We start from the raw sequence: 15,154 nt of genomic DNA on the forward strand, positions 1-15,154 counted from the left end.
GGTGTTCCTCCCTATCTTAGTGAACAAGAGCATCTCTTACCTCAGGGGCCACTGCCCCTTACAGGCAGGCCAGCAGTCATGGCCTCAAGAATTACTCACTTGGATTTGAAAGCCAGCCTGACTTGCTCAAGGAACCTGTGGCTTACAGGTTCCATAGAGGCCAAAGCAAATTTTGCCAACAGGAGCAAGTGCTTCATAGGTTGTATGTGAGCTCAGAGAAATCAGAGCTAATTGACTTTTACATATGGGCAGAGTCCTTGGTTTGGGGAGCCTGAAGCCAGCCAGCTGTGTACTATAATTTCACCAAATACAGAGCATCTAAATCACAACTTCTCAGGGTCTTCCTTTGAGAAGGTGACTGGAGGCTGGAAAAAGTTCACCATTTTCAGCTTTGAAAACACCTGCTGTTTTTTACCTTATTTGCAGATTGTCTTGTAAAAGATTAGACAGGCCAGTGGGTATGAAAACAGTTTCCAGGGAGGTCTGAATACAAGGGACTGAAGAAGTTTCAGTTGCAGCACATAATAAGAGAATCACCCTATTCTCAGGCTGCCGGGATAGTAAAGAGGCCACTATCCCTAGCAAGATTATGGACAGATGTCTCTGGAAACAATTGTTTATATCGTTGTTGTTTTTGTAATGGAGAGCTTTTTCCAGGGTTTCTTTAAAGGCTGAACTTTCTAGAAGTGGCAGGGGGCAGAAATAGTCAACTCTCTTATGTTTTCTTTATTTTAGGGTTAGAAGAAAGGAAAAGAAAGTCACCTAGATGAAAGACCAATGGTTAAAGAAGGATTTGTGTTATAGTTCCAAACCTAGTTACTTTAACGGAGGGAGGGAGAAGGTGCTAACCTGGCCAAAATGATATGTTTGGCCATATCCCAGCCCCATGGCCTAGCAAGAGAGAAACTGTCCCCATGAACACAGGCTGTCCTCCTAGTGCCAGCTAAACTTATGAGTCCCAAAAGGAAATGGCTTTGAGGTTGCATCTGGCTCGGCTTAAAATCTTCTCCACTACTGACAATCAATCCTAGAGCCCACAGTCCAGTTAGAGCTGTTAACCTCCCTTACCTTTACAGTTCATGGCAATTTGTAATAGAAAGTGTAGAAGCAAGACCTGTTTTCTGGTCCTAATGAAGAGAGACTATTTCTCAAGGGGCTGCTATCCCCAAAGTGTGTGGCCCATGGGCTTCTTCACCAATGACCTTGAATTTCACCTATCCAATGTGGTATCCCCTGCCACCATCTACCTTATGTGGCTAGTTCACAAAGAGACTAATAGGCCTTGTGAGTAGATGAGTGGAGAAAGGAAACAACTACAAATATAACTGTTTTGACCTTCCAATTTTTACTAGCAAACCCTATCACAGGATATAGCACTATCCTTGTTCTGCCTAACTCAGTCCTTCTTTTGTGAGGGATGCAGTTGACTAGCTGAAATTCTAGGCATGGAGTCAATCTCCACAAGTCACACTGAGGCACTGGTACAAACATTTGCCTGACCAAGTCTGGACCTCAGGCCACCTAATGCCCTAATAGCTATTCCTAAGAAGTCAGAAAGTTCATCATGAAGAAAGAACATAAAGATATCCTCACCTCATTTTCTAAAGCTCTAGTTCTTAATGCCATCCCCAGAAACAGATCTAGGGCTTAGGGCTTTAGAAAGTATGAGTCATTTGGAAGAATCTATCTGTCCCCTTCTAAACAAAGTTGAAAAAATAGATTTGAGAATGCTCTCCTCAGCTATACCTTTTTAGTAGCTTTTATAATCTGAGCACTCAAAGGCATTCAGAGTTCTTGTTTGCACATCTGGTTGGCTGTGGGAAAGTTCCTCCCATAAAGGTCTGAAGAAGTGGCTTTGTTGCCAACAATTTGTGTTGTTAAGTGAGAGTGTACATTTTACATTTTCCTCTGGTACCCTGGATACAAGATTCCCTTAGGGAATTACTGATCTTCATAACTCAGTGTATTAGAGAGGGTAACTAGTTTAGGGGTAGCCTTCAGAAATGAGCTTTATAGGCTTATTTCTTTCCTGGTGTTGGAATCTAAAAAGTAATGTAAGTCTTTCAAAACTATGTAGATGGATGGTTATAGAAATCCTTGGCTAGAAGGAGTACCAAGAAGTCAAATATATGTACACAAAACTAATAACTTACAGACTGGTTCATATACTTAAGAGGGACTGGACTATAAGATGGAGAATTTCAGCTGCACATTGTTGTATGTATACCAAGCAGAACATTGCACAAGTCCAGGTAAAGGAAAATGGTTTGCCTCTAGCTAAATCTAGCAGGGATGATAGGCTATATTCTTCAATTATGATTTAGTCCCATATTCTTTCAACATCATTATTAGTCCAAAGTGAAATGAGTGAAATAAAAAGAATACTGCGAAATTTTTCCAGATGGCTTTCCTCAGGGAACAGTGCCCTTTATTCTGAAATCGCACCTTTCTTACTTTTTGGCATTATAATATCCTTTCTTTTATGAATTAATGGTGATAATTTGCAGCAGAGATTTTAGATTAATATTCTTACTTGAGAAAATTAAAACACCTCCATGTGATCTACCTTTGCCCCACTGGCCTCTGTTTTCAAACTGCATTGTCCATAAAGTGCAAATATCTGGGACTGACTCATCTACTCGATAAGAGATAAGACTTTCCTGCTCTGTCCTAAGAGAAGACTTTACATCCCAATTCTGCAGACTTTTCCAATACTTTCTTCCTGCCCCTAATGGAGAGTTGTAACTTTTTCCTTGCCTGTGCCTTCTCTGCTTGATGTCCTCCTTCCTTATCACTTCTCTGTGAAACCTTCTAGATATTGCTTGCAAGAAAGTTCATTTGCCTCTTCATTTGCCAGCCAAGTGTGTTGCCCAACCACCTTGTTCATATTTTGTTATAGCCCTTACCATGAGAAAAGATAATTATTTGAATGAACTTCTTTCTCACTTAGCTGTGTGGTCCCTGACAGCTTATCTTTTTATCCTTTTTTTTTTTTTTTTTTTTTGTCATTGCAAAGCACAATGCCTGATAAATATACATATGCTGAATGAATAAATATCTTAAATCTCATGTTAAAGTTAAAGCCTATTGTCTCATTTTTCTCCCTGAGTAACAATAAATAGCTAATCTCATATATAATAATCTTTATGATGTATGAGTACTGTGATGGATTCCCTCTCTGACCATCCCTTTTCTTGACATCATAATAATACTACTAGAGAAGCAGTGGCCCAGAAATCTGAAACCTGGGCTCTGGTTCCGACTCTGTCCCAAGTCACTTACTCTCTGGAGACTCAATGCTCTACCTGTAAAGGAGAAGAATTGAGAGTGATTATCTCAAAGGTTCTCACCATTCTCAACATTCTATAGAGGAGCAGGTGAGAGGGAGGGGCCCTCAGACGTGAGATGCATGACTATTCTCCATGGAGTTTTACTAAATCATTTAAAATTTATTGTAGTTTGATTTTTGGCAATCTATTTATTCATTCTTCCAAACCATTGCCAAATAGACTGTGGCTTTCACTTGCATCTCTCAAAAGACCTACACAGGTTTTAGAATTAGAACATCTCTAAGTTTAATGTTGGTTTGAGTCCTGGCTCTATGTTCTAGGAGCTATGTGATGTGGGGCAAGTGCTCAATCTGGGCTTCAGTTTTTTTTCATGAGCAGAATGTGTATAATAATTGCTCTGCGATGATTGAGAGAATGAAATGAGAAAGTGTATATAATGTATTTACATGGTGTCTGGAGAAGGTGTCAACACATGGACATTTTCCATCACACTCCCTAATGCAGGGAGCATTCTCATGACTACCTAAAACCCAGCCAACTTAAACATACTCATTCATACTTGAAACTCTTCATCTTCTCTTCCTCATTTTCATTTTTATGTTTGCTTTATAAGAAGTAGGACTTTAGCAGAAGAGGCTTCAGAAAGAGGGAGATACTACCATCTATTCCCTCAAGAAGAATTTGGTAATGATGAAATTTCAGGAGTGAAGGTTTTGGGGGAAAACTGGGATATCATCACTTACAAGTCAGCCCCAATTAGAAGCCAGCCAAGTGTGTTTCCTGATAAGTGAGTTTTTACTGCAGTAAATCAAAAGGGAAAGGGCAACACGTGTGGGTGTTGGAGAGATGAGAGATTCAGTGTATGTGTGTCCTGTTGCTCTGATCCCTTATTAAAGACAGTGAAAATAACCCAGGCAGCTGGTGGTTAACTCTTCCCAGGTGTGGGCCTGTGCTTCAAGCCACCAAGCACTCCTGACATCCTCATTGGAATTATCTAGTACAAGGCTTTTGCAAATAGGGAATTTGAGTCCCCACCTAGCTATTTCTCCTAGAGACCTGGAAGACATTATTGTAAGGTCTTAGAAAATAGAGCTCTAAGCCTTTTTTCGTTTATGTGTTCATTCATTCATTTATTCATTCATTCAGTTGCCTGGGATTGAAAGAGCATTCTCAGTTATGGATTTAAGATAATGGAAAATAAATGGCATGGCCTGGCCCTCCAGGTTGCCATAACAGGAAGAAGATAACAAAAGTAAAATTAGAATATATAGGTAAATGCAGTTTAGGGAGGGCATTCAGGAGCAGGAGGAAGAACAAGTTTGGAAGCGTGTTGGGAGTTGGAGAGATGGTAGAGCCACTATTATGTGCAGGCTATTATACGCCAGGCACAGTGCTGTCCTCTGCATTTATTATCTCACTCTGCATCACAACCACTCTGCTAGGTAAATTCAGTCTCCTTCCATTTTGTGAAAAGAGACTCAAAGATATTAAGTGCCATATTTGATGTCCCTTATCTGAAAAGTCATGGGGCCAGAGGTGAAACCCTTGTCCAGCTGGTTGTAGTGTCTCCAATTTCCACCTCCAGAAGCATATGATCTTGAGCTGTAGTAAAATAGTAGCTGGCCCTCACATAGCTGAAATGGGAAAATAAAGATGCCAAAGTAGAAGTGGTAGTGGGGGTGGTTGTTTCCCCAGAAGGGCATACTGGGTAAAACTGGGGCACAGAATTGGTAGGCTATGGGAACTCAGAAAGCCCGTGCTGCCCACCACTCCCCTAAAGCTTTTGTGTTCTCATTCCATGAGAGAGGAAGCTCAGGTGTAGGCTTTGGGTCAGGGAGTGGAGGCGATTGGGAGAGGTGGTGGAAAGGCCATGGGAACAAATAAGTGTATATCTTAAGCTTTCTGGGACAATCTTAGTTTTCAAATCTTGCCTTTTGTTGACAGGCCATAGACAAAACATTGATCTTGACTCCTGTTTCAGAAAATAAGGTCACCAGTAGAGTCATGAGGTTAGGAAGTGTTGGAGCCCTGTCACTTGAGGATTGCTGGAAGAATGGAAAAAGAAGTCTGAGCACTACTGACTTTATGCCTCTATATGCAGGCAAGATTCCCCTAAAGGAAACCTCCATCTATTCTCTTTAAATTCTCTGGCAAGGAAGCATCTCAGTCTTGTGGTTCCAGGCTCTAAAAATCTCTGCAGCAGATATTTCTTTTGGGAGAGAGACTCCCATCCTTAGTCCAAGTTCTGGAATTCTTAATCTTTTTAGTGCTTTAGTATTTAGAAAGAAAAGAAGCAAGGCAATTCGATACCATACCATTGAATCCCATCCGTCTCCTTCCTTTCTTTTTCTTTGCCACACCCTCAGTTAGGTGGGTCCCACCCCAAGTCATCACGACAAAATGGTTGCCCCTCAGTGCTAGGAAAGCTCACGAAACACAGACAAGGTGTAGCCTGGTGTAGCCAGGGTGTAGACTTGATGAGCAGATCTGAGTAGCAGGCAAGGAAGGCCAGGTATTGGCAACCCTCAAGTACCTTGCAAGGACAGGTAGCAGGAATACATATGCCTGTGATTCTTCTGATTGTCCTCCAGGGCATGTCAGCCTAGCCTTGGCATCTTCATTACCTCATTCTGTGTACTGGGCACAGACACATGTGAGAAAAGAACTGAGGTTTCCTGACAGAACTGATTTCCTGTTTAAGTTTGGGCAAATCTTCTGCTTTCCTTGGGACTTTCTTTTGCCTCTAAAATGGGGTTACTAATCCTGCTCCTAATATTCACACACACCCCTCACAAGGATACTGTGAGGGTAAGGAATTGAAAGCAAAGAACCTCAAGGCTAAAAAGCACCCCAGGGTTGATTGTGTCCATTTTGTACCTCCAGCCAAGTTGTACACACAACAATACCCATACCAGACAAAAGAATGTGCTCAGGCATAAAGACCACCTAGGAGGAAGAACTCACAGCTTCCCCTTGGGCTGAAGCCAAGTTGGAAGTTGTCATGACAGCTTTTTTTTTTTTTTACTGCATTGTTCTTCATCATCAAGTAATTTAGGGCATTTGGGGTTGGGGAGGGGAATCTTCTCTCAAAATGAGGGAGTGATTTGCAGCATCTGTTACTTCCTTTTTAATTTAATCTGTTCTTCTCAGATACCAAGAATGAGTGCCAAAGTCAGCAGTAGAATTCAGCTGTGTACATTTTGAAGGCGCTGGAAGATAAGTTTATGTGCTCTGTAGCAATGCAAATTGTACAAAAACCAGATGGCTAAGTTGTCCTCAAGGTCCTCCTGAGAGTAGTGGCTGATCTGAAGCTCTAGGGTGAGGAGATGGGAGGTCAGTTTACTTTTCTGAGGCGCTCCCTTGGCAGATGCCTCCCCCCCATGTCCTGGGGTGGAAGTGGGGATCTTGGAACCTCCTTCAAAGAGGGGGCTCACATGATAGGGGCTTTCTCAGCAGTCAAAATGGACCCAGAGGCTCTCCTGCCTTCTTCCATGCTGCCCCTGAGTGATGTTTTTGCACAATCGGGATCCATTTGGTTACAGTATTTTGCATTCTCCAGTCTTGTGCACCAAGAGGGCTACCAAGGTAGACTGTGGAATTTCTTGCCCTAGAAAGCGCCTTGAGTGCCGGGAGGCAAGGGGAAGAATCAATGGGCTTCACAGGTCCCTTCCTATTGGATAGTGTTACACCTCTCTGAAACATAACACTCCAGTGATTTTGAGTGCAGCTTTGTTTCCAGGAAAAATGAGAAATGGTAATACAGGGACCTATGCTTCTGAGCTGAGCTCCAGAAAAGGTAGACTGGATGTTAATCTTCCGTAGAGACACCTTTTTTTCTGAGCCTTCATAATCAGAATTTGGAGATATGCCAACCTCCCAGTCTTCTTTTGTCCTTCTTATACCATGAGAGTAGACAAGGCAGTGGTCCTCATTTCAGGAAGGGAAGTTGAGACTCAGAATGGGTATGAAGCTATTTTGGGGCACACAGAAGGGGTGCAGTAGGTCATAAGAGCAACACCACATGACGAAGAGAGGCCTTGGTTTGAAAAGTACAGTCTAGTGCTTGGCTGACATTTTGGTATCTGATGAATGAATGCACATGAAAACATGGGTCTCACTCACTGGGGAAGGCATGAGGTTATGTTGGCTACAGTAAAAATCTATAGATATAGAAGCCCTTGGTAAGGAATATCCTGTGGAAATGGAAGGAATTTTTAGCTTTAGCCTCTGGGGAGTGTATGTTATTTGTCAAATGAGATAAGCTTGTTAGCAAATGTAAATAAACTATAGATATCTTGCATTTTTTTGAGAGCCATGCCCAGATTCTTGGTAAGAGTTCTTCAGAGAATTATAGTATTTGGGGGATTGTGGGGCTTATTTATTTTAATATCTCCCAAGTCTGGCTGCATGTCAGAATCATCTACAGAGTTTTAAAAAACATAGATATTTAGAGTGTAGCCCTGAAGATTTTTATTCTGAAAGTCTTGGTGAACCTAGGACCTAGAATCTGTATTTTTACTGAGCTGTAGCAGTAATCCAGATATGCAGTCAGCTTGGTAACTTGATCTAATCTAGCCTTCCATTAGATACTTATATCCCACGTCAGAAACCACCTCTGGCTAAAAAAGAAGAGTTTAGGCAGTTCACAGAACCGACCTGAAGCCCAAATAACCAGGCTCTGAAAACAGAAGCCAAAGACACTGCTGCCAGACACCTGACACCAGCCTTATACTTTGGGTCACTCCTTTAAGTTTCCAAGTCCTTAATGAGAGCAATTGATTGTCTAAGAGTAGGTCATACGCCTGGGTGTTATCTGGCAGGAAGCTAAAAGAGAAAACATCTGCCCCACCAGCTTCCTTAGTGGGGTTCCCCTCTCACCCATAATTTGAATGCCCCCTAAATAAGAAGGGTGCTCAGATACTGGATGTCCATCACAACCATTGCTCCTTACAAATCTCCCTACAGTATTATCACCAAGTTTTCATCAAAACTGTATTTGAATTCCTACATCATCGAGGAGCTCTCCACCTCACAAGGCAGTCCATGCTATCTCTGGACATATTCGATGATTAGAAAATTCTTCAGAAATCTGCCTCCTTGCAATTGCTACCCATTGGCCCTTAGGTTCAAGTCTTTTCCAAAATCTCAGCTAATCATGTTTATGGAACATTTAAGAAAATATTCTGAGCCCTCTCTTCCACTTTTACGTTAAAATCTGAAACAACAGAGAGACATGCCCTTTCCTTCAAGAATCTGGTCCAGAGACAGCATGATAAGATGGAGACATCACAGTATTTAACTCAGTCCTAGCTCTGAATCCTGGCTGTGCTATTTCTCGGTTGTATACATTTGGACACATTACATTTGACCTTGAGTTTCCTCATCAGTAAAACTGTAGATACTCATAGTAGTGAGAATTAGTTCAAACACTCTACAAATGTGCTTTCTTTTTAGCCTTGCTTGCAGTGAAGAAATGCCAGCTGCTGGAGCCCAGCAGGGAAGCAATGCCAGCTGATAACAGGAAGGACAGGAAGGCAGGAGAGGATGATAGTTAAGAGCAGAGGTGTCAGGCAAACCTGAGTTTGAGCCTGGTTCCCACTCACTATCTACATAATCTTGTACAAATTCTTTACCTTCTCTTTTGCTTCTCTGTAAAGTAGGCATAGTAATAGTAGCTACATCATGGAGTTGTTAACACTGAAGATTAAACGAGATACATGTCAAAGGATTACATAGTGCTTGGCACATAACTAACATTCAATAAATATTATTTCTTGTTATTATTGATTGGCAGTGCAGGATATGACTCCTTGATCTGGAAGGACTTTGCATCACTGCCAGTGAGGGAGTGGTTGCCTCTTTCAGAATAGTTGTAGCCCTGCCATCAAACCCTGTGAGGAGTGAAATAGGGCATGTGCTGCTTTATTGTGCTTCTGCAGAGACCAGCCAGAAAGCTTCTGAATTAAAAGATCCCTGTGACCAGTGTAGCTTCAGTCGAGCCATAATCTTTTAGGGCCATTTACCCCATCTTTTGCCAGAAGAGACACAACATAACTTGCTGGAGAAACACTGATCATAAAGTTCATAATGATAACTGTTGCTCTCCTGCTCTTACTACTCTCCCCACCCAATCTGTTTCTGTCCCTCTCCCCCTTCAAAGCACACCCATAGACACATTCCCCTTTTTTTCTCTCTCTCAAAACAGGGAATAATTAAAAAACCAAAATCCAAACATCCAGCAGAAGTTTATGCTTGAGTCTCAGAACACAACATATGGTTTCCCAGCCATTGCCAGGTTCTCAAAACTATGAAGAGAGAGAGGTCTTTAGCCTCTACCGCAGCCCCCTGGCATTGGGACCATTTGTGACAAAGACAAGGGCCTCCCTCAAAGACTAGGGGTCATGGAGTTCAATCCTTTTAATTTTAGTCAAAAGTACATCTCTTTTGAAAATGCTCCCAAAATGGAGGCAATTCAAATGCTTCTCTTTCCTCTCTAGCCATACTAGCTAGCACTCACCATCCTGCATTGGGTTTAGAGGCAGTGGGGACAATGAAGAAAGGATTGGGAGGTGGAATTTTTCAATCACATTACATTGCCCTACTGTAGGGGCAGAAAAGTGTGTGTGGTGGCAGCAAGACAAGGCTAGTAAGAACTCCGAAAGGAAGAGAAATTTGGAGACACAAATAGGAGCTATGATGAGCTACTTAGAAAATCTCTGTCCACTGTGAGTCTTGGGACATCAGGATGTCCTTCATATTCTGAGGACAGTTTGTGCAGGAAACCTTGCTCAGAGCTTTCAGTCTTGGCTGCTCTTTAAGATGGCTTGGGTTATAAACATGTACTCTCTCCACCCCAAGGCAGATAACACAATTGCACTATTGCTCACTTAGATAAAATACTTGTCTGTGAAGTCAAGTCCAGTTTTCCAAACCTTGGGCATCAGACCAAGGTGAGGAGGGGAGTCCCAAGAAGCTTTGCCAGACCTTCCCTTTCCTCCCAGCGGAAGACTTTGGGCAAGGCTCTCTAACCTCTCAATTTGTAGATCACAGAAGGAGTAGTGTCGGTTACAGCCTCATCTCTCCTTGTCTCTTCCTGCCTATATTTCCCCTAGCCCAATTGAGGCCACAGTATAACAAGCTAGGCAAGACTTGACACACCATTCAGGATTAGGGCTACTTCTAGGACCAGCCTAATCTCAGGAAGTTCACTCAAGGCTACTTTCCTTTCTGGGCCTAGCTGCCTCCGTTTGGCAGAGACTTCGGCCCCCAGGTCCCAGAATAATCTTCAAGTACAACCAGACTCCCTGGAGTCTTAGCATAAGAAAGGAAGGCCCAGTGACAGGCAGATTCTCTCTTCTTCTCCCCTTCTAAGGACTACTTTCCAGATCCTCATTGCCTGCCCCAGGAACTGCTATATCCTGGGCTGACTGACAATGTGAATATCGAGGAACTGATTCTACCCTATAGTCCCACATGATAATCACATCAGAACCTAAAGGACTGGGAGTAGTATGAGAGATGGCCTGGCATGAGCTGAGATAGGGTGTGGGGGAGGGAGGTGAGGGTGTCCCCTTCCACAGTCAGGGTGCCTGGACCCTGTGGCCTCCACCACATGCATTAGGCATGGCTGTAGTTACAAATCAATAGAGGGCAAAACACTACAAACAGCAAAGACACCTGTAAATGTCAGTTGCCCTCAGTGGGGGCCGAGGGTATAGTGGCTGTAATGAGCTTCTCTAGTACTTTGCATTCACAAAGGGAGAAACAACCCCTTGGAGATTGTATATTTTCCACTGCTGTCACCACTGATGCCTTCTGGTTGACCCCACCATTCTTGTTCCCCAGGAACTACTGTGACTGTTAGTGGCAGTTCTATAACTTTGAGAAGTCACAGGGGGCCTGGTCAACCACCAGCAAATGATTTCCTGTTCCCTTCCGCTACTACCCCCCAAGAACCCAGCCCCCATGATACTAGGGCAGCACTTGCTTGGTGAGAATGAATTCAGCTGTTAAGTGTACTTCTCACCCAAGTTCTAAACACCTCCAAGAAAGTAGATGCATAAGTACCTAGTCATATATTTAAAATGCAGTTTAGATAGAGCTGCTTTTCTTATTCTAAACGACATAAAATAAAGCTCTAGATCCTCAGGGTCCTGGCAGACCACTGAGACATTTAGTACAGGGCATCAAGTTTAGTGCTGGGCAGGCTACAGAAGGAACAAGGCTATTTAGTTGGATGGACTTGAGCTGAATTCCAGCTCTCCCACCTTCAGCTGTATGGCCTTGGGCATTTAACCTTTTAGCACCAGCTTCTTAACCTGTCAAGTGAGACAGTTAACTTGCCTCACAGGATTGTGAGAGGATTAAGTATGTTGTACGTGAAAGCAAATAACATAGCGTTTATCAGACCCTCCATAATAATACTTCTTATGTTAATAATAATAGTACAAAATAAAAATATTTTTGATTGGTACCAATACAGGGATAATAGAGGGGCAGAGATTAAATGTTAATTCATGGAGTGTGTTTCTATGTCAGGATTTGTATCAGAAAGAAGATGGTTCCGCCTTATCATCTTGCTAGCCCAACATGACACAAACACTCTGAGGAACTTTTGCAATAGAAATTTAAAATAACACTTTTTCGGTATTTACCATGTGCTGGGCACTGTTCTAAGAATCTTACGTGTAATGATTATCTTAATCCTTATTACAACCCAAAATGGTGGGTGTTCTTACAAATGTCCATTTTACAAATGGACTAATACACTGAAGTTAAAAGTAACTGGCCAAGGCCATATAGCCAATAACTGTGAGAGCCAGAAAGTGAACTCCCTTCTCTGAGCTTCAATTTCCTGATCATGGGTGGTTTTAGATATTCACTAATGTACAAAATGCTATGTCTGAGCTAAATTTATCTGGGAAACTTTCCAGACTATGTGGAATTTAGGAGTTACTTTTTAATAATATCAGTGATGAAAAAGAAACCATTTAGGAAGCTTAAAATGACCTGCAAATCTTTAAAAGTATTAAATTTTCTCTTGCCTCCCCCTTTCACTTTCTCTTCTAGTCTTTTCCTCTTCCTTAAAATAAGTCTCAGAGGGAAAAACCTTAGTGTGTGCTATTAGTGCATCAGAACCAAGCATACATCTCATTTTGTAAGTCAAGAAGTCTCTGGCCAGAGGTAGTAACAGCCAGGCTTAGCAGCTTGAGACGTCATTGTAGCTGTTTCTTTTCTTGCAAAACCTAAAGAATTAAAAACAGATTCTTTAAGAATTAACTTCTCAAACAGATATCTGTAGTGGTTATTTGCATATTCTATCCTCTTCTTTTTTCCTAAACTTACTTCAGTCAGGTTTTTTGTTCTACCTCCTGCCACAGTCACCAGTGGTCTTGACATTACTGCATCCAGTGGAAAATTCTTTATCCCACTTGTGTCCATAAGTGGCTTTTGATGGAGGTGACCTCTCCTTCCTTCCCTGACATTTCCTTGAAGATATCTGACTACGAGGAAGCTCTTTTCTCCTTGTCCTCCTACCTCCTTAGTTGCTTTGGCTCTAGCCTCTTAGTGGGTTCCTCATATCCTCACTTCTAATGCTCCAGGATGAAACACAGACCACTTAACTTCTCTGTGTAAAGTCATTCCTGTGATCGGCTCATCCTGACTCCTGGCTTTAAGTGTCATCCACATGCTGACAACCCTGCATTTATACTCACCCTCCCCCCCACCATCCCCATCTTCTCTCCTGTATTCCAGACTCCAAATTCAATATCTCCTTAGGATGTCAAATAAGCATCTCAGTCATAAACTTCTACAGGGTTTTCTCATTTCTCATCTCTAAGAATGGTAACTCCATTCTTAGAAGTTTAAGCCCAGCACCTTGGAGTCATCCTCACTGCCTCACTTTTTTTCATGTTAACTCTACCAGCAAATCTGTCTGTTTCACTCCCCCCACACTAGTCTAAATCACTCATCCCATTCATATTATTGCAATTGCCTCCAAACTGGTCTCACTGTTTTTACTTTTGCTTTTCTATCCCCATCAGCATAACCAGAAATCCTTTTAAAATGTAAGGCAGATTATATCATTCCAGCACTCAGAATGCCCCAGTGTTTTCCCCATTTATAGTCCAAGTAAAAGCTAAACCTTTCATGGTGTATTCCCTTTCTACCTCTCTGAATCTTGTCTCTTATCGCCCACCTCCTTGCTCATTCAACTGAAGCCAAACCATCTACTTACTGTTCTTGAAAACATGAAACATGACATTCCTCAGGCCTTTTATACTTACTGATACCTCTGCCAGAATTGCTCTATACATAGATGTCTACATGGCTTATTCCCTCCCCAGTTCATTTAATATCTTATCTGACCACTCTATATAAAGTAGGAGGAATCCTTTTTTATTCTTACTTGCTTTATTCTTTTCTAAAATAAATATTGTAAAACGCTGATATTTCTTTATTGTCTGTTATCTCCTTGAGAGTAGAAACTATTGAGGATGAAGATTTTTGTATGTTTTACTCACTTCTGTATCCTCAGGGACAGAACAATGTTACTTCATGGTTTTGAATTATTATTTATTAAAAGAATAATAACTATAGCTCAGTTTCTACAATAGATACTGAATGACCAGCCAAACTGTTTATGGAATTCAGTTCACTTAGAGTAAGCGAATCTTCCACAACAGTGTTGGGGATAACAGTGGGAATATTGTTTTTGGGAAAGCCACTAGGCGTTTTTGGAAGTAAATTCTTTTGCTGCCCTAAATCTCACCACCCCCCGTGATATTTTACCAAACAAAGATTTCAACTTTAGCTTACCTAAGGGTATTTATCAGGATGAACTTCCCTGAAGAGTCAAAGATTCTTAAAATGGTTTCCCTGAAGAATCTTTGTTGGAACACCATCCCTTTAAAAGTCCTTAAGCCAGACTGCCTGTTTTGCAGACATTGTCAGATGCATTATTTAAAGTTATTTCCAGTGGTATGTGGGTGGGAGGTGGGTGCTACATTTGTTACTTTGTGGGTTTGAAAAGCCTTCCAGGATCTCTTTCCTTTCTACCTCAAAGAGTTTGCTCACTTTTAACCTTTCTTTTCTAAGTCACCTAACATAAACTTAGACTTTGCAGCTCATCAGCAAGTCTCCTAGTGTGCTTCATCTACATTTCCATCTCTTCATGGGCAAAATTTAGAAACAGGCAACTCCCATCTTTTGGGATGTCTCTAGGAGAGTGAGCCTTCTTTTCCCTGGGGAGTCCAAGAATGATATTCTTAGAGGATACTTGTTTTTGAATGAACCAATTTCACAGACTTTTATTTCTTTGGAGAATATTCCACATTCATGATACAATGCATTAGTCATAATACTTTTGAAGAATAAAAGCACTGCATTGTATTTGCATGGCTTTTCGTCATGCTTTGCAACCCTTCATATCTGTTATTTCATTGGATGCTCATAAAGCTTCCTGTAGTAGACAAATTGTATCCACATCTTACAGATGAAAAAGGAGGCACAGCGAGGGTAGTGACTTGCTTAAGACTGCTTTTGGTTCATGGTCCAGGTAGTTCCATATCTCAGGACTTCTGCTTTCCCACTTCAGTGTTTGGCCTCTCCTCAATATTGATGTGTCCCTATGGTTCTTGTTTGCACTCCAGGAGCTCAAGTCCATCTCAAACACTTGATAATTGCCTTTTACTGTGGAAGTCCATTTGTAACTAGCAATATCCTGCTTCTGGTTCTCCCACTTCTGCCAGGTTCTAAGATACAAAGGGAATGTCTTTTTGTCTCTGTGTGCTTGGGAATTCTTTCCCAAGGAGAATGCTCAGAGGCAGAAGAAACCATGTATATATCCACGAAGAGTTGAC

The 15,154-nt window shown here is 41.7% G+C and overlaps 1 protein-coding gene across 2 annotated transcripts in view; it reads left to right on the forward strand.

The window, feature by feature from the left end:
• Positions 1-15,154, forward strand: part of UBASH3B (ubiquitin associated and SH3 domain containing B) — a 132,185-nt gene that overhangs the window by 41,580 nt on the left and 75,451 nt on the right. The gene's annotated exons all lie outside the window — the stretch shown is intronic.

Source organism: Rousettus aegyptiacus, unplaced genomic scaffold, assembly GCF_014176215.1.
Source record: "Rousettus aegyptiacus isolate mRouAeg1 unplaced genomic scaffold, mRouAeg1.p scaffold_m13_p_5, whole genome shotgun sequence".
NCBI classification, from domain to species: Eukaryota; Metazoa; Chordata; class Mammalia; order Chiroptera; family Pteropodidae; genus Rousettus; species Rousettus aegyptiacus.